A 10,037-nucleotide genomic window follows, 5' to 3' on the forward strand; every position below is an offset into this window, starting at 1 on the left:
TCTCAACCTGCTCCTGCACAGCTGTAAGGGTCTCAATATCGTCAAGGTCGCGGAGAATAGCTCTCCTAGCAGGCTCTGCTGCCGGGGCAGCAACTGGCGGTCTCGAACGAACTGCTGGACGAACAGGACCAACATCTGCATGCACCCAAGAGTATGATTAAAAGTCTTGATAGAATAAAGCACAGCAACATTATAAATAAGAACAGTAAACGGTAACATGGTCAAAAGAGCTCACCAATAGCACCCCACTGTTCGCCATCCGGTAACACCAAATCCGGATCACCTCGGAAATCCATACCCACATATGGATACTCGGAGAAGACCATCTCCTGGCGCTCGAACCACCTAAAGAAGGCCTCAGTAAAAGTAATCTGAGGTTGACCAGCATGCCTCGACATGTGATCAACCCACCTCTGCATGCGTGGCTCGGTCGGAGAAGGCAAGTCGAGTATGATGTACTGAGGCTGCATCAGTGGGATTTTCTCCAAGGCAAAGGCAGTCAGAATAGAACCAAATCCAAAGTTCTTCAGCTTCCCGTCCTTTACCTTGGTCAATTGACTTTTCATCTGAACAAGTACTGCATCACACCAGTTGAATACTTTCGGTTGGAGACACTCCAAGGCGTGTTGCATATAAGATCTGTTGGCAACATGTAGAGCTGCACTACCGGCCATCCTACCAATGGTATACAGAATGGACCTGAGAGACCTGTCAGTAATCTCACGGATAACAATCTTGCCGTCTCTGCTCGGCTGAGAACCTTCCCTGCAATACTGGCGGACATAATCTCTGGTGGAATCAGTCCCCCGGGCCGTACCTGACAAGGAAATGGGGGCACCTCGTCTTGACAACCCAGTCAAGAAGTACATGTCCTCTATGGTCAAGGCGATGGACTTTCCCCTAATCTGGAATACTTGGTTAACAGGATCCCAAGCATCAAGCATATACTGCAGCAAAGTAATATGTGCCCTCATGCTAGAGATACGGAAAAACTTCAGCAGGCCACAGTTCCGCAGCATGTTCACCGTGACCGGGTCATGGAGGGCAATCATGTCCTCCTCTTTATGTTCTCGTTCTCGCCATGTAAGGGACATTTTGTTCAAAGTTCCCTGCAAAGCAAACAAGAGAAGGAGTAAGTTCCTGATTTTGGTGAAAAACTGGCGAAAATTCATCAAAAAATGACCTGAAAACCCAGTTTTCTGAGCCCAGCGCAGGCAGAGAGTGTCCCACCTGCGCTGAAGGTCAGGCTGCCTTAAGGCAGCTTGACATTCAGCGCAGGTTTCGAATGGGGAACCTGCGCTGAAACTAGGGCGCCCTGGAAAAACCCCAGGGGCTCAGAAAGACTGAAAAACAGGCATGAAACTGGAAAAGAAAACCATGAAAAGAAAGAGCTAGGGTTTAGCTCCTACCTGGTCCAGACGGCGCCGAAAATCGTCCGCAGAATCTCCCGGAATCAGCTGATGAAAATCAAGGGGGAAGAGGCACCTCCAGAGCTCCAACAAACCAAATGCAAATGAAATGGTAAATGAGAGCAATTGAAAATGCAGTACTATCCTTGAAAAGAGAAAAGCTAGTAATGGTGAAAAATCAAAATTTGACCATATAATCGAGCAGTTTTACCGCGGAATTTATGCTCGTTAAAAAATAGAAAAGCGAGATCCGAGTAGTTTTAGCACATAGTTCATGCTCGTTAAAAAATAAACATAATATCGAGCAGTTTTACCGTGGAATTTATGCTCGTTAAAACATAGAAAAGCGTGAGCAAGAGTTTCCTCCAGAGTTCAAGCTCATTAAAAAATGAACCCATCCCGGTAAATAACCATTGTGTTCGTAAATTTATTAGCCATGAAAAGCCTTGGTCGTGTTTGCACCTGCCACCTCCATTCCATTTGGCCGATCGTTCACCCCCATATGATTGTTTACCTATTTTGAGGAACAGCTGCAAAGAGTGATTTCACCTAGCCATCCTTGTGACACTGCCATGATTGGAAAATTCCAACCTGTACCTGGAATCTGCTGCTATCCCTGTTTATCACTCGTTCCTCAAAAGACGAGTCTTCTTTGAGCTCTTTTCTCCTGACTCATAAAATATGAAAAGTTTGCCGAGTTTTGGCCTTCCAACTCGTTAAAAGGACCGGAAGAGCTATCCCTCCTCTAGATTTTAATCTTTTTGGACCTGAGGGATTATTGCACAAAAAGGTCGAGCACTTGTTTTATTCGGCTCGTTAAAATTATCGAAAACTCATCCCTTCTGTATTGTTTTATACTTTTTTGGACTTAAGGGATTAGATGACGAAAAAGGAATTTTGGAGTTAACTTTCTGTACCTTTTCAGACTCTCTAAAAATGAAAAGGACCGAGTTTTCCTTGTCGTTAGACTCGTTAAAATGATTAAATAGCGACAAACTTGTCTTTAGACGAGAACGAGTTTCCCTATCGCTAGGCTCGTTAAAACATAGCGATGGGCTTGCCCGAAGGGCAGGTTATAGAACAAGCATATGTTATCCTCCTCAAGCTTGACAAAAATAAAGAGGTACTGGTCAGAAATGACTGGGGAAAAATTGGGAGAACCTCAAAGCTTTAATGGTAGCAAGTCGCTCTTGAACATGACACTTTTCCTCCGTATCACATCGGGTTGGGTTGTTTCATTCACCGATCTCATCACCATGGTCTTCGCCAAACCATCCACATTTGGGGTAATGCTACCGATCCATCGCATCAGTGTCGTTATATGTTCAAGAGATGTTGTTCAGAAAGAGTCAACCGTGTCCCATCCACTGCCATACATTATCCTTCATCCACCCATGATCGCCACCCTGAATCATATTTCGCAGATTGTTTTCACCTCCACTAAAATCATTAGCTCCGTTCCTGTCACTGATGTGGGATTCATTAAGGCCCTCCTTTGACGGATCGCTTCTTGTCGACTTCAGCTCATTATCCAAGAAGTTGATCTAGGAACAACCCCCTCAATACTTTGAAGCTTGCATGCCTCAATGGCAAGTTTCTCACTTCCGGCGACAGGTATACATCAATGACCTTCGACCAGAAGATTTTGTGTGGTGTTCGACGCCAAGTCCTTTATTCACACCACATGAATTGTACTGCAGTACCTTGAGGGTCATTATCATTATCGGTGATTCCTCTCGCGCTTGTTAACGGTTTACATCATTGACCGGTAATCAAGCGATGTCTTTCCATGTTCGACTTCAGCGCAATTCTCACATGGATGGACTTGTACTTAGAGTGAAGATCGAACGAGTTTGAAGACCCCGGATCTAGTTTCATCCATCCGGGCTACGATATATATTCAGGAAACATAAAGACATTTTACATGTACATCATTGCAGCAGATGATCATCCTACTCAAAGGATGATAATTTCAGCAGAGAATTATCAGTCTACCATCAGACGATCGTATGTTCTATGTACTAAAATGAATTTATAAAGCTGAGCATGGGAATGCCTGCCTCAGCTAGATCATGAAAGCAGAATGAAAAATAATGTATTGTATTGTATTTTATTACAGGTCACCTCTCAGCGATTGAATGAACTTCGGATCCTCCTGATAAAGCATTTCACCCGATAAACGACCTCATACTTTAGGGGCAACTGTTATAGACATTTTTGTGCCTAACATCATGAAGCATGAAATTTCAATAATCTAAGGGATCCAAAGTCCCTAAACATGTTGTTCCTACCCCTAGAGGAACAAGGTCAGCAAACCACAGCACTGAATATCAGTTCTCCACCTGAAAACACTCAAAAACAAGCTAATTCTGGATCATGTCAACTGCTCCACTGAGCATCTGCGCTGAATGTCAACTGCTCCACTCGGTACCTGCGCTGAATGTCAACTGCAATCAAGGCTACCTGCGCTGGGTGAGTTTGGCCAAGTGGCACAGTCATTCCTCAAGGTGTCAATGCCCAGGAAGCTTCCAAAATGACACTTGGATCAAGGAATTCGCCTAGTGATGAGTAAGAGGGTCTAGATCTCCAAGTGGAAGCAAGAACCTCCATGTGGACTCAAGAACTGAAGAATAACTGAAGTGGGAGAGGACACTAGTCAGCTCCATGCCAAGCTCAAGCTGACTCATCCTTTCTCCAAATATCCTATATATAGATCTCTCTCATGAGGTCTAAGGAGGCTGAAATCTTGTGAATGTAAGGAAGTGCTGTTGGTTTGAGTATAGAACTATTGGGTGATTTGCTTGAAGGAGGTGAAGAGGAGATTTCTTTCTGCTAGGAGGTGATGCTGGATTGGGCCTTTTATGGTTGTATCACTTCCTGAACTTTACTTCTTCCATTAATAAAGCGTTTGAGGTTCTTCTATATGCATGTGTCTCAATGGTGTATTGTTATACTTGTGTATTTGATTTATTCTAATCCTTGAATCAATTATGAATGTATGCTTCTTGTAGTTTCCCTCTCTTGCCATTTTGCAGGATCTTGGTGTAGCTGGGCCAGTGAAAGAGCAAGGCGCTGGGAGCAAGCAGCAAAGAGATAAGATTGGATCAATCATTAGCGGAAGACAACGGTTAGTGGATCTCTTTCTCTTCTCTCTTACATCTCATAAAGAAGTAATCTCGAATAGCTTTGCTTTGATTGTTGCTGAGGTACTATCACCATTAGAGTGGGATAGGGTCATTCCGTATTGGATACTTTTCCCAACAACAGGGTGTACAAGTGATGGAGCAATGGGTTGAGAGTCATTTTTCATTATTGCACCACATGTAGAAGTGTTGGCTTGAGTGAAGGCGGGCGCTGATGGAGAACTGGGCTAGAAGTCAGGACTAAAATTATCATCTGAAGCATTTAGAGGAGCAGAAGAAGAAGTTTTTGTTGCAGAAGAAGGGTTGACAATCACAGTGAGAGGAAAGGGGGAAATTTCAGACGAATCGGGTTTTGTAGATTGGGCGTATTTGTTATCAGAAAAGCATGGAAAGCATGAAAGTAAGCTGCAACAACAAGATTTATTTGCAGGAATGGTTAATAAATGATTGATAAAGCTGGAACGATGTGCAACTATGTAAGAGTGAGGAATGAAAATCGAATCCACCCAACTCCCACTCGTCACACAGCCAGTCGAGGATGTAAGATTTCTAAAATAAGAACCTTATATATAGTTGTAGGGGGACACCATACCATCTCACATTAACTTCACCTCAACCATGTTAGAAAATTATATATTACAGAGCAATGGAACACATAAAATATTGCATAAATATAAACACAGAAAACGCATAAAACAAGAGAGACACATATATACGTGGTTCACCTAGTTTGGGCTACGTCCACCCCGAACAGCCAGTCCTTCCTTTTTATTATCCAGCAAAATGAAGAGACACAACCTACAGCAGATCCGTTGTAATATCCTCTGTTTTCTCTCACAGTCTCACCTCTTTGTTTCTCGCTTGAAGAATACACATCTGTTACACAGCCTCAATACAATGCCCTCATACAAAGAGAGGGGTTGCCTTCTAGCGCAAAAACCCTAAACTAAACATAAGTTCTACTGTCAGATCATTTGCTTAATGAACGACCCAGATTGACTAGAAATTACTATACTTTTACAAGGCAATTTTACATTTGTTTTTAGCTTTGGGGGCGCTGCCCCCGAAACCCGGTCCCCGGATACCCCAGCCAGGGGGGATCGACCCCCCCGAACCCTCGCGGGGGGGACAAGTCCCCCCCGCACCCCCCCGTGTGGAGGGGTGTACAAACTTCCTGGGGTATACATCCGACTGAAACAAAGACCTCTAAATAATCATGCTCCACACCCAACAAACCACACGCTTGAAGATTTAATATGGTTCACATATTTTTCAGGATTTCAGGGGTAATAACTAATATAGTTCATATATTTTCACGGATGGACGATTGATTTATTGGTTTTTTCATTATAATTATTAACAGTTCTCAATTGAAGTTTCAAGTAATAAAAGAAATAGCAAAACCAACCCATGGTATGACAAAGATTGTAAAAGTGCGAGGAGAGCAATTAAGGAAGTTGTTGATGAATCTCTTAAAATTGGCAAGATAAAAATATACAAAGTCCTAACTAAAAGGAAAAAAAATGTAGTGTATTCGTAAAAGACACGAGAATCTCTTACACCTCTCTAAGGTAGCTCCTAAGAAATTCTAGAGGCAGATTCTAACTAGGAAAACTAAAGATAATAATAAAATTTCTTTACACGACTCGAATTAATATCTTAAAAAGCTTTATGAATCTCCAAATGTCATGGACAACTTTGAAACCTTGCTCAAAACGAAAGAAGTTTTATCATTAGAAGACATTGATTTTGGGGTTAATCGCTTGGCTAATGGGAAAGCTAAGGACATTGAAGGTTACCAAGCGGAAATCTTAAAAATTGGAGGTCCTATCCTCATCCCCCACATTCACAAGCTTTTCAATCAAGCGTTCAAGTAAGGGTTCCCTAAACCATGGACTCAAAGCCTCATTATCCATATTTTTAAAAGTGGGGATACAAATAACCCCTCTAATTATCGGACAATTATGATCAACCCTCTCCTAGCCAAGTTATATGGTATTATTTTGGAAAGGAAGTTGAGCATATGGCTTGAAAGTGAAGGTAAGCGGGCTAAAGGCCAAGTGGGTTTTAGAAAGCAGCTCTCAACAAAAAACCACCTCGTTATGCTTAGGATCATCGTGGAGGAATGTCGCAATGATAAATCCAATCTCTTTTGTTGCTTTGTGGGCTTTAGAAAGGTTTTCGATATGGTTCCTAGAAACAACCTTTGGAACAGATTAGAAGAGCTAAAGGTTCCTTTTGAGTTGAGAGTTGCCGCCATAAGGTTATACAAGAATGTATTTTCCAAGTTAAAGAGCAATGAGGGGTGGTCGAAATATATTAAGTGTAATATCAGAGTTAAACAAGGTTTCCCCCTCTCCCCTACCCTATTTGGCATTTACATCGACAAGCTAGAAGGTTGTTTAGAGGAAGTAGGATGTGCTAGCACAATTTAGCTGGAATAGTCATCATCCTTCTTCTCTATGCTGACGATATTGTTCTTCTCGCAAGGTCCCCATCTGATCTTGATAAGAAACTTATACTTCTTAAGGATTTCTACTCTACCATGGGTATGATTGTTAACGCTGACAAAAAAAAAGTTATGATTATCAAATCCAAGAAGGACACTTACGCTAATTTTATGTATGACAATAGTAACTTGGAGGAAGTGTCTTCCTACAAGTACCTAGGAATTGATATTCATCACAAGCTCAACTGGAACTATAGCATTGAGAAAAGGATTAATGGGGGATGGAAAGCTTATTTTGGTCTTGAAAATAATTGTAAAACAACAAACCTCGTAATGTGGGATAGAAGGAAGTTCCTCTTTGAAACTTTAGTCACTCCAGTTATCTTATATGGATGTGAGGTTTGGGGTTGTAGCATCTCTAGAGAATCCTGGAGAAAGATTGAGCAAATCTAGAAGCGTTTTATAACGTATAACCTCAAAATTAAAAGCAACACACCCTATCATATTCTCCTTATAGAAGTGGGTCTTTCCCTATTGAGAGCCTAGCTATGACTAGGCTTCTATTGTACAAGCACAAACTCAATAACATAGGAGACCATAGACTTCCTAAGCTAGTTTTAAATTCCATCCAAAACCACCTATGGCTCAAATGAGGTTGGTATAAAGACATTAGGACTTGGTTAAACCATTGGGAGATCGACAAGAATGTTGCATTGCAAAACATTAATAACATTAAAAATATTGTTACTTCTAAGTTCAAAGAAAAAATGTGGTGTGAGAAAGATTTAGCAGCTAAAATAAAATTAAGATATTATAAGGAGGTCATCAACCCCATCCTAGAAGATCAAAAGTATCGCTCTCTTTTAACTAGCTCAAAGAAGAAAATTAATATAACCAAGATTAGAACAAACTCTCATGAGCTCCATAGTGAAACGGGTCATTGGGCAGTTCGTAAAACACCATGCATGGAAAGGTTCTGCCATCTCTGTGAGAATATGAACATTGAGGATGAAAATCACTTCCTCTTAGAGTGCCCCGCGTACAACCACATTAGGTCTCAGTTTCAAAATCTTTGTTGCAATACTGACCTTCCTAGCCTTTTACGTTGTCAAAATTACAGTGAGCTCGAGAGGCTTCTCTCCATGTTTTTTGAGCATAGGAATAAAATCTTAAATCAAACTAAATAATTCGTTTCTTTAGGTCCGATAGACCAAAGTTTGGTCTAAGTGGACGTTAACCACCACCACCACCACCATCATCATCAATTAATAATATTAAAACCGTTATGAATTAATAATTTAAGGTTTTAATAGAGATTTGGAAGAAGCTGATTACTGATTTCTCTTTTCATTCTATTTATTAAATATTATATTATTTTTATCTAATAGATAAAATAAAACAATGATTATTTTAATCTATTTAATATTATATTAAAATGGTCCATCCCTGGGCTCTTTCATTATTGTTTCAGGTTCGGACTGCTGTCCAAAACCTCTATTTGACCTGCGCTTTACAAAGGTGCATAGCTGTGTCTTGGATCCGATGACATCCAGCCAGATCTGCGCAGACAATGAAAGTGCATTTCTCCCCCAGCGTCTTACTAAAGATCGTTGTGCCTTCCATTCTGCCCAGATTTGCATGGATGGTGATGTCTCGGACCTCTCCCGGCATTCTAATAATAATTATAATATTAATATTAATAATATGTGTAATATTAATAATAATAATATTATTAATAACAATAAGCCGATTAATAATGATAATAACAATGGGAGTATTGATAGTAAAGAGAGTATCGATAGTATTAACATTATTAATAACACTATTAATAATAATGATAATATTATTGATGTTAATAATATTATTATTATTATTAATAGTAACATTAATAATAATTGTATTAACAATAATATTAATAATATTAATAACAATGGGATTATTGTTAGTAAAGATAGTATTAATAGTACTAACACTATTATTAATATTGATAATATTATTGATGTAAATAATAATAATTATATTATTAATAGTAACATTAATAATAATTGTATTAACAATAATATTAATAATGGTGATAATAGTAGTGTTAATAATGATAATAATAACAATGAGCTTATTAATATTAACAACAACAATAATAATAATAATAATAATAATGGTATTATGGTTGTTAATAGTAATATTATTCATAAGAATAACAATAATCGAAACAAATATAGTTCCTATAATATAAAAAGTAGTAGTAATAATGTAAATATTAATAACAGTAATCTTCCCCCGCCTCCCCTTAATAACAATAAGGTCATCAATTTATCTAGTTTCTCCTTTCCCCCTTCAGTTTTTCAAGTTTTGGGTAAAGGATTAAATTTTGCCTTGGCCCCTAAGAAGATCCCTGTAGATGACATTATTTGTGACATAGAGTTTGGTATTAGAGGCTTACCTGATAATATTAAGGATACCATTAGACAGGATTGTGCGGTGATCCTGAGGAAGGCTAAACCCCCTAAGAGCAACCTTCGCAGGGAAGAATTTGTAGCCCTCAAATCCTTAAACCAAAACAAGGACATCGTTGTTTTGAAAGCAGATAAAGGTGGGGCTACTGTCATTCTTAATAGAGTCGATTACCGTAATAAGATGTTGGATCATCTTCATAATAGTGGAAGCTATAAGAAGCTTCCCAAAAACCCGCTTAAGAAGATTTCCAGGAATGTGGCCCTTGCCATTAAGTCCAGTAACTCAGTGAGTCCCCTGCAGCATAAACTCATTGAGAGCAATCCTATCACGCCTAGAATCTATGGGCTCCCTAAAATTCATAAGGAAGGAGCTCCCCTTAGGCCCATAGTCAACACTATTGGAGGTCCTACCTATCTTCTTGCTAAATTTCTTGCCTTAAAGCTTAAACCCTTAGTTGGTCATACAGAATCCTTCGTTAAAGACTCTGCTTCCTTTATTGAGGAACTCAAGGACTTTAAGCTGGACTCTAGAGACATTCTTGTCAGTTTTGATGTTGTTTCCCTGTACACTTGCATCCCTATA

This window comes from Pinus tabuliformis, chromosome 1_2 (genome assembly GCF_031772625.1).
Source record: "Pinus tabuliformis cultivar Carrire ecotype Pingquan chromosome 1_2, CPIR1, whole genome shotgun sequence".
NCBI lineage: Eukaryota > Viridiplantae > Streptophyta > Pinopsida > Pinales > Pinaceae > Pinus > Pinus tabuliformis.